This window comes from Cyprinus carpio, chromosome A5 (genome assembly GCF_018340385.1).
Source record: "Cyprinus carpio isolate SPL01 chromosome A5, ASM1834038v1, whole genome shotgun sequence".
Taxonomy (NCBI): Eukaryota; Metazoa; Chordata; class Actinopteri; order Cypriniformes; family Cyprinidae; genus Cyprinus; species Cyprinus carpio.
The window spans coordinates 2,781,736-2,797,619 of record NC_056576.1 but is presented as its reverse complement, the minus strand read 5'-3'; the positions used below and the strand labels follow the sequence as shown (position 1 = coordinate 2,797,619).

The 15,884-nt window shown below is 47.2% G+C and overlaps 1 long non-coding RNA gene and 1 pseudogene across 1 annotated transcript; one reads left to right on the top strand and one right to left on the bottom strand.

Moving 5' to 3' along the window:
• Nucleotides 1-5,237: 5,237 nt before the first annotated feature.
• Nucleotides 5,238-7,022, top strand: LOC122142177. Its single transcript, XR_006158410.1, has 2 exons — nucleotides 5,238-6,115; nucleotides 6,685-7,022. It is a non-coding gene; the product is annotated as an uncharacterized LOC122142177 (long non-coding RNA).
• A 2,236-nt stretch (nucleotides 7,023-9,258) lies between these two features.
• Nucleotides 9,259-15,660, bottom strand: LOC122145125 (annotated as a pseudogene).
• Nucleotides 15,661-15,884: the final 224 nt, after the last annotated feature.

Here is a 15,884-nt window from a genome sequence, read left to right as displayed (position 1 = left end):
ACACAGACGCACGCATGGAAATCATCAGAGGGTGAGAAGTCAGACATCACAGTGTATATCAGTCGTGACCTCTGACCTCCCCAGCTCCCTAAATACACACACACACACACACACACACACACACACACACACTCACACACACTCACTCACACACACACACACTCACTCACACACACTCACTGAATGATTCTCCATATGCGCTTGTAAAGTCTCAACAGCTCTGGGTCTTTAAAACCTTGAATCTCTGGAACACTGGTTTCAGGGCAGAAATCGGTCTGCTCTCCCACAGTGATCCCAGACAGGAAGTTTGAATTGTCACCTGATACTGAGAGTCCAAACAAACCAGGATCTAAATAACCTGCGGCTGTAGACACACAGAGTCAGATTCACAAAACATTGCTCATTTTGTAAATTAAGCTTAAACTTAAGTTTAAACAGCTCTAAACAAATCTGTGTCTGGATTTTGATGTGAGAGACAACGAGATGCACTTTTTCACTGGAGGAAGTGTTATTATGGATTATAGACTCTATGTATTTTAGTTAAAAGCATCTTAATGCTGGATGTGTTTCAGCTTTTGTCTTCTCCAGATGTTAACCCTTACGAAAAAGAAGTTTATTCAAGTGTGCTATTAGTATACTTCTTTTAAACTAAAAAATAGGAAAGTATGCTTTTAGTTTACTTTTTATGTACTTATCAGAAATGGGCTTTATGTACTCCTCAGAAATATACTTAAAATAACATTAAAGTATACTTGACTTATACTTATTAAAAGTCTAAATATACTTGAACTTTACTTAAGTATACTTAATAAAATAAACTTGAAGTATACTACTTTTTGGTAAGGGAACTGATGGACTGGAGTGCTGTGGATTATTGTGGATTATTGTGATGTTTTTATCAGCTGTTTGGACTCTCATTCTGACGGCACCCATTCACTTCCATTAGTGAGACACTGATGCAGTGTCTCAGATGAACTGAGGGTGAACACATTTTTAGCAGAACTATTCTTTAAGATGTTTTTTTTTTTTGTGAATCCAACCCAGGAACGTAAGATAATCACGTACTAAGAACATCTGACCGCTCAGATCTTGCTCTTTCATTGCTCACAGTACGTGTGGACTACAGTTCGAGACAAACTCGAGAGCTATTCTGAAACTCCATTTCAGCTGAATCTCATTTGTGTTCAGGAGAAACAGATGAAACGTAAACTAGATCTCATTAGAGATGTTTCTTTCCTATGTCCAACCACACGGACAGAACTGTGAATGTTTTCCATTGTTTTGTTTTTGCTGTGACTAATACCAGGGCAATTCTAAGAGCGGAGGAAGTTCAGACTCGATTTGTAAACACACTTCTCGTGGCTGACAGCGGGCCGCTGCGCTAATCCAAAAAAAAAAATGTGAGTCTCGTCATGTCCACGTTCATACACCGTCAGAACGGACACTCTGCGTCATATACTGTAGAGTGATAATGGTATACATGTAGAGCTAAACCAAAAATGAACAGTTTGAAGCAGAAATGTGCTGTGTTAACCCACGTGTGTGTGTGTGTGTGTGTGTGTGTGTGTAAGGCTAAATAGCGCTGGTGTCTTGGTTTTGCATCAAAGGCCAGAGAGACGCGGGGAGGCATCTGGGAGCAATAATGCCGCTCTACCCCCTCATTACCAGAACGACTGCGCCTTGAGACAAGGCCAACGGCAATTTTCAAAATGCATGTTTTTCCCCCCTCTTTCTGTCTTTAATTCACAAAAGGAAAGAAACACAGCATCATTTTGTACAAAGTTCCCTCATACAGCTCTGTCTCTTTACACATTAGACATCTACGAGGGTTTCTGGAGAAGCTGCTTTTTTGATTTATTTAAATTAGTTGGTTGATGCTAGTTAATAGTATGTTTATTTAAATAGTAGTATGTTTTTGGAAGATTTTTAATACTCTCATTTGATATCATTTAGCTAGTTTTTACAATCAGAGCAGTATTTATCTGGGGATCTGTGGGTCGCAGAAGTAGTACATTTACATTAAATAAACTAAAAACTATGGAAGTCCATTTCCGCCGTGAAATAAAAAAAAAAAAGGTAAACTTTTTTTCCTCACAGTTATGGTTTCGTATGCACAATTCTGACTTTGTTTCTTGCAATTCTAAGAAAAAAGTCAGAATTGTAGATATAAACTCAGTCAGAGGCAAAAGACAAACTTTTGTGAGATTATAATTTTTTTTATTTTGTGCCGGAAACATGCTTCCATACAAAATTGAGCATTGTCAAACACAAAAACACAAAAAAGCATGTATTTATTATTATTTAAAAATTTTGCCAGCTGTGTGTATAAAGTTGAATAAACTTGTGTAGGGTGATATTTACCATAAAGCATATCTCATCTGCTTGATTGCTTGTATTTGTGCAAAATAAACGATATTGTCACCCAGCTCTAATCTGCTAAATGCAACTATAATGCATGGAGATATTAAGATATTATTAATATTTTCTGCAAAGCTGCTTTGAAACAGTGTGTATTGTGGAAAGTGCTTCATGAATAAATTTTACTTGACTGCTTTCAGTTAGTTTCCCTCCAGCACTGTGAAGCCAAAAGCCTTTTGCTGAGCTCATATGAGTGGAAATTTGGAAAGAAAAGATAGATCGATGCTACAACAAAGAGAAAGAAGTACAAAAGAAAAGAAAAAAGCAGCAGTGCAGAATCAGTTCTGGTTAGCGTCTGACGGGTCGTCACAAATTCTCCGAACACACGCTAATGTCTACAGCAGCGCAGGCATGTTAACTGCATTAACCCCTCAGCGTCCTGCAGTCAAAGAGCCTCACACGTAGGTGGAAAGGACGACGGTCGCCCCCCGTTTCCAAGGTCAGACGCTGACATCCGACATGCTGTTCTGCATGCTCAGTCTTTATGTGTTAGGCAAGAAACAAACATTGCATAATGCAACGGTGTGAAATCTCAGAGTTTACATCCTTGCATGGAATGTTTTTTACGATTTTGTCTATGTATGCATGCATCAAACATTGCATCTTTTGCATTTGGCAGATGCTTTCATCCAAATTGCATTGCATTCAAAGTAAACATTTTATCAGTTCATGCACTGCCTGGGAACTGGTGATTTGTCACAACTCACTCTGGGTTTTTAAGACACTGTGGTAAATTAAAAATAGTTAAAAGTGGAAAAACTTTTATTTTAAATAAGAGACAAGCAGATAACGCAAGCAGAAGTAAAACTTGAGTGTGTTGAGCCCAAGTGAACTGAACGTACAGAACTCTACTATTGCAACTCTCATAAAGAACATAAATGTTCCCGACAGCCGGGAGAGGTTTAATGAGAGGACGACGGTTTGTTAGCAGTGAAGGGAGGTGTCGCAGACGCCTCTCTGGTTCTTTACAGTAGCAGCAAACACGGTCGTGAAGTTAAAACGGTGCAGGTTTACAGCACTGACATCCTCTCAGTGTTTCCTGAGAACTGCATTAGAGTTGCACTGGAGAAGAGTCAGCATTAGGGTTTTATGCACTGCATCACATGTTTTCAGTGTTTATTGTTAACTGTGTTAGTTTTTTTCTGGATTATAGTCATTTTTTTTTTTTTAAATAAAACATTTCATTAAAGTACTGCATCAAACATGTTCAGTGGATATGATTCAGATTGACATTTATTTTTTTTTTTGTTTTTTTATTTAGTTATTTTATTTTAATTTAATAAAAAATTTTTTTTTGATTTTTGCTTTATTTAATAATTAAATGTCCTTAAAAACAAGACAAAACTATCCACAGAGAGAGTTTTTTGCAGTGGTCTGGTTGCGCTCCCCGCCGAGGCGTTTCTGAGTCCTGCTCGGGTCTGAGAGGAGAAACCGTAGCTAAAGCAAACACCGTCACCACCCAGAGCACCCGCCCGTGACTCACTACCCACAATACAACACTCACACCACATCACTGCAGACCAGACGGACGAGAGCTGGACAAGTGGGTGGAGATTTACTAGAGAACAAGAATCTGAAGCCAGTCAGACACAACCTGATTTTTACATTTGCTCAAGAAAACGTGAGCGCCGTTTGCCTGGACAGAACTCACCGGCATTGTGCCAGGGTGTTGCTACGCGGTTGCTAGGGTCTTATGGGTGGTTGCTAGGTGTTCTCAGGAGCAGAAACACTGACCTTTAGTGCTCAGTATTAGAACTGTAGATGTTAAGCAAATCTTACTAAAAGCACCAGTAAGATTAACTTAAACACCAGTAAAAAGAGCAACAAAACCTTATTGAGAAAACATACATACAACATTTCTATTGTCATACTTCAGAAGCATCACTTTTAATGATGTTGATTGAGAACTGTGTTAGAGTTGTGTCTAGTGAGGATTTATGTGCTGCATCAAACATGTTTTAGTTTAGTGGGTTTGATTCAACAGCACACTGACTGTTAAACTCTCATAAACCACACCGCAAATAACACTTTTTTCAGATAGGAACAAATGCATAAAAGTTCACATATATAAATTGATCTTGATTTCCATTTAAAATAAGATCCTATAACATTTACTGTAAATAATGGCATGCACTAATGTGTTAAATTATTCAAATATGTTATGTTTATGTAATATGTATGTATGTTAGAGGATGTTTACATGTGAACATTTTCATGATTTTTCATGAGAAAAAAAAAATTTAATGAATGGCATTTTATTTAACGTATTATTAATTGAATTAATCATATGTGCTAAATGTCAAATTTTACATCTAAAATTTAATTTGAATTAAATTAACCATGTGCACGTTTTTATCTGCTAAAATATGTTTATGATCCTTTAGCATTTACAATAAATCAGCACATTCACTAATATATTCAATTTGACATCCAGCCTAAATTTGTTAAAGGATTTTTACATATTTTGACTGGAAAACAAGATCAATTTACATGAGAAAAAAAATAATAATAATTTATGCCATGATTTTAATTCACTAATTTAATTAATCCTATGCACGGTGTTAAATTTGACATCTTAAATTGTTCATTTAATTTAAATTAACCATGTGCAAAAAAAAAAATTGTGAATTTTTCTGGTGAAATGTCAAATATAAAATAGATTAGCCAATTAGTGCATGTGATTAAATAAACCAACAATAAATTAAATTGCAATTTTTTTTTTTGATTTTTTTTTGTTGATGTTGTTTTATTTTGTTTTTTTGTAGTGATGTTTTGTGATTTTTTGTAATTTATTGTATGTAATAACATTGAAGGACGATGCAGGAACTGAAACTGAAATACTTAAGAACTGTAGTTAATCATCTTAAGGTAAACCTAACTAAGAGAACTAGTCAGATTAACTTAAACAAGAGCAACATCGGTCAGAACCGTCCCCTGACCGGCCGGTGATGGAGCAGCTTTATATGCAGTTTCCTCCCACATCAGATCTGGTCCTGATTTCCACCCAGTGTATACATGTGTGTGGGGGGGGATCGAGGGCGGCGCGGGTGGTGCTGGGGGGGTCGCCCAGCATAAAGGCCTCTTTATTCACGCCGGACAGGGAAAGGAAATCGGCTTCAGAAGAAAAAGCACGCCAGCGTGCCACAGGCCCGCACATCTGGAGTTATTACAAGCCCGCCGTCTTGCCAAGAAACTCCGACATTCCTGCAGCGCTACAAAACTGCGCAGCTCCCCCCCACACACACACACACACTCGCGTTTTAGCCCCCACTACATGCACCCCAACCCCCTCCCCGAAATGACACAACACATGCAGCAAATTAATGCACTTCACTTCCTGTTGACCTTTGACCCTCAACTTCCTGCCGCCTCCCCAAAAAGCAGGAAAAAAATAACAGAAAGCCAGACGGAGGCGGGAAGGAGAAGAAAGCCCCGCCTCTTTCTCCTCTCTTGCTGCTTCACTCTCTCACTAGTAAAGTTAGTTAACAGTCCTCTGCCACGTCAAGCCTGCGAGTCACTGCAGGGACGAGACGCTCGCCCACAGACGGATGTTAGTGGATGTGCCTTTATGATTTATTCAGGAACACGGAGAGATCTGTGAATGATGGGAAAAGGCCATTTATTCCCCTGCACTCACTGAGGTCCTGCAGACTGAGAAAGACTGAGATCAACACTCGACGAACACCTGGAGGATGAGGTGCAGTATCTTCATCTATTAACGGGGAATCTCGAGTCTGATGATGCATTCGGTTCTGGCTGATCTGACGTTAATCGTACGGCTGAACTTATGCAAGATGTTAAAATCATCCGCTGTGATGAAGATTATCTCAGAGGTCAGTGAGGGCGCACGAATAACTGAATTGAACTTTATATGTATGTATGTATACACAGACACTGTAAAATTTCAACAAACTGTTTCTAAAAGTATTTTTTTTTTTAAATGACAAGAAACAAGTACAATTTAATAAGTTGATTCCATATATATGGAAACAGTATTTTTCTTTTTTTAAATGACCAGAAACAAGCTTAAGAACTAGTTTATTAAGTTGATTAAATATCTGTATATATATTAGTGTATAAAAGACAGTACTATTCGTACTACGTCTATTTACTTTCTTCGACGTGCAGCAGAGTTTTAGGGAATTTCTATGTGAAACATGAAACCGCGGGGAATGCATCATCATCACTCTCCAGAGGAAACAGGAAGTTTCCCGTCAGAACGCATCATCATCTGTGTGTCTCACCTCCATATTCTGCCTGTTTCAGACTCCATCACGGCCTCATCAGACCTGCACTAACTCTCCTGATCGACCGCGTGACGAGATGCTGCATTACTCCCGGAAGCTCGTCCCGCCTGCCCAGTGTTCAGACTACCTGTTCAGGAAGTAGCGTTTGTACAGTAGTCTGCACATTGGTTAGGCTGGACGGGGATGCTCGAGATGGACCGTCGCCATGACGACTGCGGAACACATCGCCATGGCGACGAGAGGAGATCCGCATGACGACAGCAGGTCACACTACTGATGTGACTTCATGAAATCATCATCTATTCGGCGATGCCAAATAAAGTATGAAATACAAAATAAAGTGTAAAATGATATTAATGCAAAGTGTGAAGAGTGTCATTTCATCTCAACAAGTCACTGTGATGTTACACTTTCAGACACAAATGAGACAAAAGTTACTAAACAATGAATTTTGAGACGAGCTCTCTGGATTTAGACTACAGACTCGGCAAACCTGAGCACGTTTGAGACATTGTCGAGATCTGTTCTGAACCTGTGATGTGAAAGCAATGCATATTCATCTGGATGTGGTTAAATGAAAGAGAAGGATTGAGTCAGCGAGAGAGAAACAAAAAACTAAAGATAAAACCGTCTCTCAGTGGGTCTCATATGAAGATCTTCAGGCTTGTCTTTCACACGCTCTCAAACATCCAGACAAATGAAAACCAGATAAACATGTTTCCACTTTAGACTTTTCCTGGATCACAGCGTTTCCTGATCCGATGCCTTTACTTCTGCTTACACACACACACACACACACACACACACACACACACACACACTGCAAAGACGTTGCATTATCTGTCAGCTTTGCTAATGGTTTTATTTGAGCACTTCACACAACATCTTAAGAACATGGTGTGAGATGCTGGAAAAACAACACAATACGCAATGCAACGGCCAAAGACACTGTAGAAACATTTTTCATTTAAAAATGGCAAGTAACACATTAAATGAAATGTGAAATTGTGAAGTAGAAAGACTGAATTTTTTACAGTGTGCTTGATGCAGAGAACAATAATTATAAAAAAGCGTCCATCACGATTTAGCTATAGTTTGTGGACCAAACTGTACTCAGAAGTGAACAACATCTGACAAAACCTGCAAAAGGTAAAGGTAAAAATTATTCATGAATATGAATCTTATAATAGGAAACCTATGATATGTCCTCATTTAGAGCGTATGTATGTGTGACTGTGTGTGTGTGTGTGTGTGTGTGAGAGAGAGTGTGTGTGTGTGTGTGTGTGTGTGTGTGTGAGTGAGTGTGTGTGTGTGTTTTTGTGTGAGTAGTGAGTGAGTGTGTGTGTGTAAATGAGAGAGTGAGTGTGTGTGGTGTGTGTGCAGTGAGAGTGTGTGTGTGGTGTGTGTGTGAGTGAGTGAGTGAGTGAGTGAGTGAGTGAGTGTGTGTGTGTGTGTGTGTATGTGCATGCATGCATGTGAGTGTGTGTGTGTGTGTGTGTATGTGCGTGCGTGCATGTGTGTGAGTGTGAGTGGGTGTGTGCATGTGTGTGTGCGGTGGTGGGGTGTGTGTGTTTGTGGGCGTGCATGCTTGGTGTGTGTGTGTGTGTGTGTGCGTGTGTTGCGTGGTGTGAGTGTGTGTGTGTGTATAGGTGCGGTGCATGCATTGTGCGTGTGTGTGTGGTGTGTGGTGTGTGTGTGTTTGATTGACAGGCTTTGAGGCCTTCGGGAGGGTTGCTTGGTTCATATGCGGTCCAGGTTTTTCTTCATTCATGTCTTCTGTGAGTCTCTGGTGCTCGATCTGCATGTGTGGTGATAGGAAGCAGATCCAGTATCACCAGGCGCCGGGGCCCACTTCCCCCAACCCCCCCAAAACACACGAGAAGACGAGGGAACTCGCTTCGTGTAAATCAGGTTGAGCAGAAATAAATCTGCACTGAGATGTTGAGAGGAAGTGATGTCACTGAGATCCTCGTTGACCATTTAGACAGAGAGATGAGGGTCTTGACCTCATCCACTGGAGGAGAAGAAAACATGTGTGTGGTGTGTGTGTTGTGTGTGTGTGTGATCGAGGACCCGTTCAAACACACTCGTGGAAGAGTTTCTGCTGCTTTCTGAGCTCATTACTGACTGTTTTACTTCTGAGTCGGACTCTGTTAGTTTTGGGGCTCTGAGTGCTGGGAAACCGACATCGCCAGCCCACGATAAAACAAATAGACGAGAGAGAGAGAGAGAGTGTGTGTGTGTGTGTGAAAGAGACTCTGTGCTCGCAGACAGATGAAAGTGGACGTTTGTCAGCACCCCCTCCGCTGTTGTCTCTGCCCCCACATGCTCCTTGTTTCAGAGGTAGAACCAGCTAACCCACACAACCCACACACACACACACTCACCACACAGCCACACCACAGGCTATCGGGGCACACACACACACACACACCATTTCTTTGAAAGTCAATGGCTTTATGAGTGAGCAGCCCTCTCTGGCGAGTGGGTGTGTGTGTGTGGGGTGTGTGTGTGTGTGTGTGTGTGTGGTGTGGTGGGTGGGACAGGTCAGGCTCTGGTATGCACATGTGTGTGCCAGCTTTACACGAGACGTCTACCTAGTCACCACTTTAAAGTCCACATGGGTAACGAGTGGTGGGGAGGGGGGGTGTGTGGGGGGGGGGGGGGGGGGTTGGGGGGGGGGTGGTGGGGGGGGGGGGGGGGGGGGGGGGGGGGGTGGTGGGGTGATTTCTGGTGGGGGGGGGTCTGGGGGGTGGGACTTTCTGGTATCGGGGGGGGGGGTGGGTAATATTCATCACCGGGGGGGGGGGGGGGGGGGGGGGGGGGGGGTGTTGGGTGGGGGGGGGGGGGTTTGGGGGTGGGTGGGGGGGAGGGGTGGGGGGGGGGTGGGTTGTGGTGGGGGGGGGGGGGGGGTGGTGGGGTGGGGGAGTTGGGGGGTTTGGGGGGGGGGGGGGGGGTCAGGGGGGGGGGGGGGGGGGGGGGTGGGTTCCAGGGTGGGGGGGGGTGTTTTGGGGGGGGGTGGGGGGGTGGGGGGTGGGGGTGGGGGTGTGTGTGGTGGGGGTGGGGTTGGGGGGGGGGGGGGGGGTGGGGTGGTGGGGGGGGGGGGTTGTTGGGTGGGTGGGGGGGGGGGGGGGGGGGGGGGTGGTGGGTGGTGTGGGGGGGGGGGGGGTGGTGGGGTGTGGGGGGGGGGGGGGAGGCCTGGGTGGGGGGGTGGTTTTCGTACAACGACACAAGTACGGGGGTGGGGGGGGGGAGGGGGTTGGGTTGTGAAGTTGTGGGGGGGGGGTGGTGGGCGGTGGTGGGGGGGGTGGGGGGGTGGGGTGTGGGGGGGGGGGGGGGGGGGGGGGGGGGGGGTTTGGGTTAATATTTTGGGGGGTGGGGGGTGGGGGGGGGCGGGTGGGTGGTGGGGGGGTGGTGGGTGGGTTCATTGGGGGTAAATTGGGGGGAGGGGGGGGGTGGTGTTGGGTCGGGGGGCGGGTATGTGGCACATGGGGTTTTGTTGGTGGGGGGTGGGGCGGGGGAAGGGGGGGTAAGTGTGGGGTGGGGGGGGGGGGGGGGTGGTGGGGGGGGGGGGGGGGGGGTGGGGTGACAAATGTGTGGGTGGGGGTGGGGGGTTGGGGGGGGGTTTGGGGTCGGGGGGGTGGGGTTTGTGTGTGTGGTGGGGCGGGGGGTGGTGGGGTGTAACGGGGGGGGGTGGGTCCTTGGGGCGGGGGGGGTGGTGTGGGGGGGTGGGGGGTTTGCTGGGGTGGTGGGGGGGTGGGTGGGGGTTTGTGGGGTGGTGGGGGGTGGGGGTGCTGGAAATAGTCCAGGCAAAACACGCCAGGGAAAAAGGGGGTGGGGGGGTGGGGGGGTGGGGGGGGGGGGGGGGTGCAGGGGGGGGGTGGTTGGGGTCATTTGGGTCTAAGGGGGGGGGTTTGGGGGTGGGGGGGGGGGGGGGGGGGGGCTGGCGACTGGGGGGGCAGGGGTGGGGGGGGGCTGGTGGTGCGGGGGTTGGCCGCTTCGGGGTGGGGTGGGGGGTTGGGTGGGGTGGGGGTTGCTTTGGGGGGGGGGGGGGGGGGGGGGGGGTGGGGGGGGGGGGGGGGGGGGGGGGGGGGGGGGGGGGGTGTGTGTCATTTGGGGGTGGGTTGGTGGTAACATGCAAAAGTGGGGGGGGGGGGGGGGGGTAGTTGGGGGTGGGGGTGTGGGTGGGGGGGGGGGGGGGATGGGTGGGGGGGGGGGGGGTCGGGGGGTGTGGGGGGGGTGTGGTGGAGTGGGGGGTGTGTTGGGGTGGGCGTCATGGTGCCAATGGGGTGGTGGGTCTGCCATCCCTTCCTGTGGGGTGATTGGGGTTTGGGGGGGGGGCGGGGGGGTGGTGGGGGGGTACTGAAAAATGTGGTGGGGGCGTGGGGGTGTGTGGGTGTGGTGGGGGGGGGGGGGGGGGTGGGGGTTGTATGTTGTGGGGTTGGGGTGTTGGGTGGGGGGGTCGTGCGTGGGTGGGGGGGGGGGTTTGGGTGGTTAGGGGGGGTGGGGGGGGGTGGGGGTGGGGGGGTGGGGGTGTTTTGGGGGGGGCTCACTGGGGGGTGTGTGTTAGGGTGGGGGGTTCTTATCTGGGGGGGGGGGGGGTGTGGTGGGTGGGGGGGGGGGGGTTGTGGGGTGGGTGGTGTGGGGTGGGGGGGGGGGGGCACTTTTTGGGGGGGGGGTGGCGTGGAATTGGGGGGGGGTGGGTTGGGGGGGTTGTGTGGGGGGGGGGGGGGGGGGGAGGGGGGGGGGTGGTAATTAACTATGGGGTGGGGGGGGGTGGTGGGGTGGGGGGGGGGTGGTGGGGGGGGGGGGGGGGTGGGGGGTGGGGGGGGGGGGGTGGTGGGTGGGGGGTGTGGGTGGGGGTGGGGGGTGGTGCTTAAGGGGGTGTGGGTGGGGGGTGGTGGGGGGGGGGGGGGGGGGGTGGGGGGGGTGGGTGTGTTGTGTGGAACCAGGGTATGTTGGTGGGTGTAGGTGTGTTTGGGGGGGGTGTGGTGTGGAGTGTGTGTGTGAGTTGTGTGGGGCGGGTGGGGGTGTGTGTGTGTGAATTGGTGGTGTGTGTTTGGGTGCTCGCCTCGGTGTGTGTGTGTGTGGGGGTGTGTGTGTGTGGTGTGGGGGGTGAGGTGTGTGAGTGGGTGTGAGAGTTTGAGTGTCTGTGGGTTGGTGGGGGGGGGGGGGGGGGGGGGTGTGTGGCGTGTGGGGTGTGGGGGGGTATGTGTGTGGGAGTGGTGTGTGTGTGTGTGTGGGGGTGGATGTGGGGGTGGGGGGGGAGAGTGTGGTGTGTGGGTGGTGTTGTGGTGTGGGGGGGTGTGTGTGGGGCGTGTGTGGGTGTGGTGTGTGGTGGTGGGGGATGGGTGTTTGTTGTGTGGGTGTGGGGGAGTGGTGGGGTGTGAGATGGGTGTGTGTGGGGGGATGTGTGTGTGTGTGTTGTTGTGTGTGTGTGTGTGCTGTGTTCGCTGCGGCGTGTGGAGGCGTGCCGTCGCGCCGCTGCGTGGGCGCCGGGGTGTGCCGCCGCTCTCAGGTGTGTGTGGCTTCACGCATAGTGCAGCTGAGGTGTGTATAATATGTCCAGCGGACGTGTCCGCGCGGAGCAGCCGCAGCGTGAAAAGCGCCGCGACGGACGCAATCAAACGCCGAAGCCCCGGAGAGAGTGGAGCGTGGTAGTGCGGAGTGTGAATGAGGGTGCACATGAGAAGCGGATTTGCCTTACACCCACAACCAAGAAACGTGTTAGGGTGTGTGGCGGTGATGGGTTGTGTGTTTGTGTGTGGGGGTTTGGGTGGTGGTCGGTGGGGTGGGGTGTGTGGAATGTGTGAGTGTGTGTGTTTGTGGATGGTGGTTGTGTGTGTGTTGTGTGTGTGGGGAGGGGGGGGGGTGTGGGGTGGGGGGTGGTGGAGGGGGGGTGTCGTGTGGGGGTGGGGGGGTCGGAGGGGGTGGGGGAGTGGTTTTTGTGTTGGGTGGGGTGGTGATTGTGGGTGTGTTGGTGTGTGTGGGGGTGTTGTTGTTTGTGGTGGGGCTGTGGGGGTTGTGTGTGAGTGTGGTGTGGTGGGTTTCGGTGGGTGTGGGTGTGTGTGTTGTTGGTTTGGTTGGTTGGGTTGTTTGTGTTTTGGGTTGGTATAGATGTGTGGTTGTGGTGTGGTGGATGTGTGTGTGTGGTGTGTGTGGGGGTGTTGGGGGGGGGGGTGATATGTGGTGTGGGGGTTGTGGTGTGTGGGTCGTAGATGGGTGTGATGTGGGGTCGTGGTGTGGTGTGTGTGTGTGTTGTGGGTGTGTTGGGGGGGGGGGTGGTTTGTGTCTGTGTGTGTGTGGAGTGTGTGAGGGGTGTATGTGTGTGTGTGGGGGTGTGTGTGGGTGGGTTTGGTGTGCAGCGTGGGTGGCGGGTGTGTTTGTGTCGTTTGTGTGTGTGTGTGGTTACCTTGTGGTTGGGGTTGTGTGGGTTGTGTGTTTGTTGTTTGTGTGGGTTGTGGGGGTTTGGGGTTTGGGGGTTGGTTGGTGTTGTGTGGTGTTGGTGTGGCTGTTTGTGAGTGGTTGGGGGGGGGGTGGGTTTGTGAGTGTGGTTGGGAGGGTGTGTGTGTGAGAGTTGTGGTGTTGTGGTTTGTGTGTTGGTGTGTGTGTGTCTGTGTTCTTGTGTGTGTGTGTGTGTGTGTGTTGTTGTGTGTGTGTGTATGTGTGCGTGTGTGTGTGTGCTGTGTGTGTGTGGTGTGATGTCTGCGTATGATATGTGTGTTTGAGTGTGTGTGTGTTGTGTGTTTCTGGTGGTGTGTCTGTGTGTGTGTGTGAGTATAGTAGTTGTGGTGTATGTGTGATTGTGGTGTGTGTGGTGTGGTGTGTGTGTGTATAATGTGTTTGAGGTGTGTGTGTGTTGTGTGTGTGGTGTTGGGTGAGTGTGTGTATTATCTGTGGTTGTGTGTGTGTGGGTGTGGTTGAGAGTGTTGTTTGTGTGTGTGTGTGTGTGTGTGGTTGTTTGTGGAGGTGTTTGTGTGGCGTTGGTTGTTGTGGTCGTGGTGTGTTGCGAGAGTGTGTTTGTGGTGTGTGGTGTGTGTGTGGTTGTGTTATGTGTTTGGCGGTTGTGGGGTGTTGTGGGGTGGGTGGTGTGATGGTTTTGGGGTGTGTGGTGTGGGGGGGTTGTATAGTTTTTTTTTGGGGTGTGGGGGTTGTTTTGGGGGTTCTGTTGGGGGGTTTGGGTGATTTGGTGTTTGGGGGTGGGATGGTGTGTGTGTGGTCGTTGGTGTTGTGTTTTGTGGGTGTGGGTGTTGTGTGTGGATAGTGAGTGAGTGAGTGGAGTGTGTGTGTTGTGGTGGTGGTTTGTGCTGGTGTGTGTTTGTGTGTGAGTAAGAGTGGGTGTTGTGTGCGCGTGCGGTGAGCGTAGTGTGTGACTGTGTAGGTAGTGTGGTGTAGTGTGTGGGTGTGGTGTGCAGGTGTTTGTGCGTGAGTGTCGTGCTTGCGTGATGATGTGCAGTGTGTGTGTGTGTGTGTGTTCTGTGTTCTGATGGTGGACGATGTGTCAGCGAGTGTGTGTGTGTGTGTGTGCTGTGTGCTGGTGTCGTTTTGTGTGCTCGCAGTGTGTGTGCGTGTGTGGTGTGTGATTGTTGTGTGTGTGTTTCTAGTGTTGTGTGTGGATGTGTGTGTACGACTCTGATACCCCACTGAGAATGTCTTCTTGGTTGCTGACTGTACCTCGCTTCTGCCTCATTGTGCCAGATAAATTAAATACTCACTAGAACAAAATCACGGGGCTCTTCTTCACTGCAGTGAGCAGCCTTAAAAGCATAATACAGAAGCTAACTTTTAATTGACTCTGCTAACACGTACAACTACTACCAATGCATTTCATCCTGATGCACCGACGTACGAACACATAACGGAAAAGAGAACACATCATATTGAAAACATAATTGATCTGCTGCATCCGAACAAGCATCTTGCTGGGCTCGTGTCTCTAAACAATCAAAACCACTTTACATCCCCCTTTCTATACGGGGTGTGAGTCCCCTTTAAAAGGGAAAAGGGGCCCACACACTTAAAATGGGGGGGTTTGAACGACATTTTCAAATGAAACCCCAAGCGGTCACCGCGCCCAACACGTTTGAAAAGGGAGCGAACCGGGGGAAACCCCACCGGGGTTTTTAAGGGGTTTAAAAATTCAGAAAAAAAAGAAAAGCGGGGGGAAAAATAGAAAGCAAGAAAACCGGCCGGTCAGTTGGGCAAAGATAAGAAAAAACACAGAGAACGGGACCAGACAATTCACAGCACAACATTAAATGGGTCAAATGAATTTAAAACAACGGCCCCCCAAACCACCGCCCGCACCCGGCTTCTTGTGACACTATACAGGACAGAGTTTAAAATCAGAAAATACACACAGTCCCAAAAGGGGTTTCAATGTCACGGGGTATTACAATATAATTAAAATACTAATATTTTTATTTTTAATTATTTCTTTTTTTTATTCATTTTAATACTTTAATGTTTATTTTTTTTTAAATTATTGTTATAATTTTTTAATTTTTAAAGTATATTTTAAAACCTTACCTTTTGGGTTACTAAAAAACGATGAAAAATAAAAACAAAAAAAATTTTTTTTAATTTTTATTTATAAAATTTATTTTAGTAATAATAATATTTATTATTTTAAAAACTTTATTTTTTTCATTTTTTTATAATTAAATTTTTTTAAAATTTAATAAAAATTTTTAAATAATTAATTTATTATTATTTTTTATTATTAATATAAATTAATTATTAATTTAATTAAAAAATAATAATGTTTTTTTAAGAAAAAAACAAAAAATAATAAAAAGATTATTTTTAATTTAATTTTATAATTTTTTATTTATAAGAAAAAAATTTTATTTTTATAAGAGTTCAAAAATTATTATTATTTAAATTTTATCATTTTAAAATATTTTAAAATTTATTTATTTTTTTTTTAGAAAATTTCTTTGTTATTATTAAAATGTTGCACTGTTTTTGCTCACTTGATGTCCAGGTGACCCATGAAGCACTATCCCAATAATAATATAATATATGTTCTCATTTAATTTTTTATTCTTCACATATTTATTATCATCGTGTGAACTATTTTATCATTGTTTATATAATTTGTAATTAATTATATAGTTTAATATTTGATGTTATGGTGGTTTTGATCCCTATCTTAATGACTCAGGGTTAATAATCGGTGCACTATATTCAGATCTTATGTTAAACGCACTTGGCAAA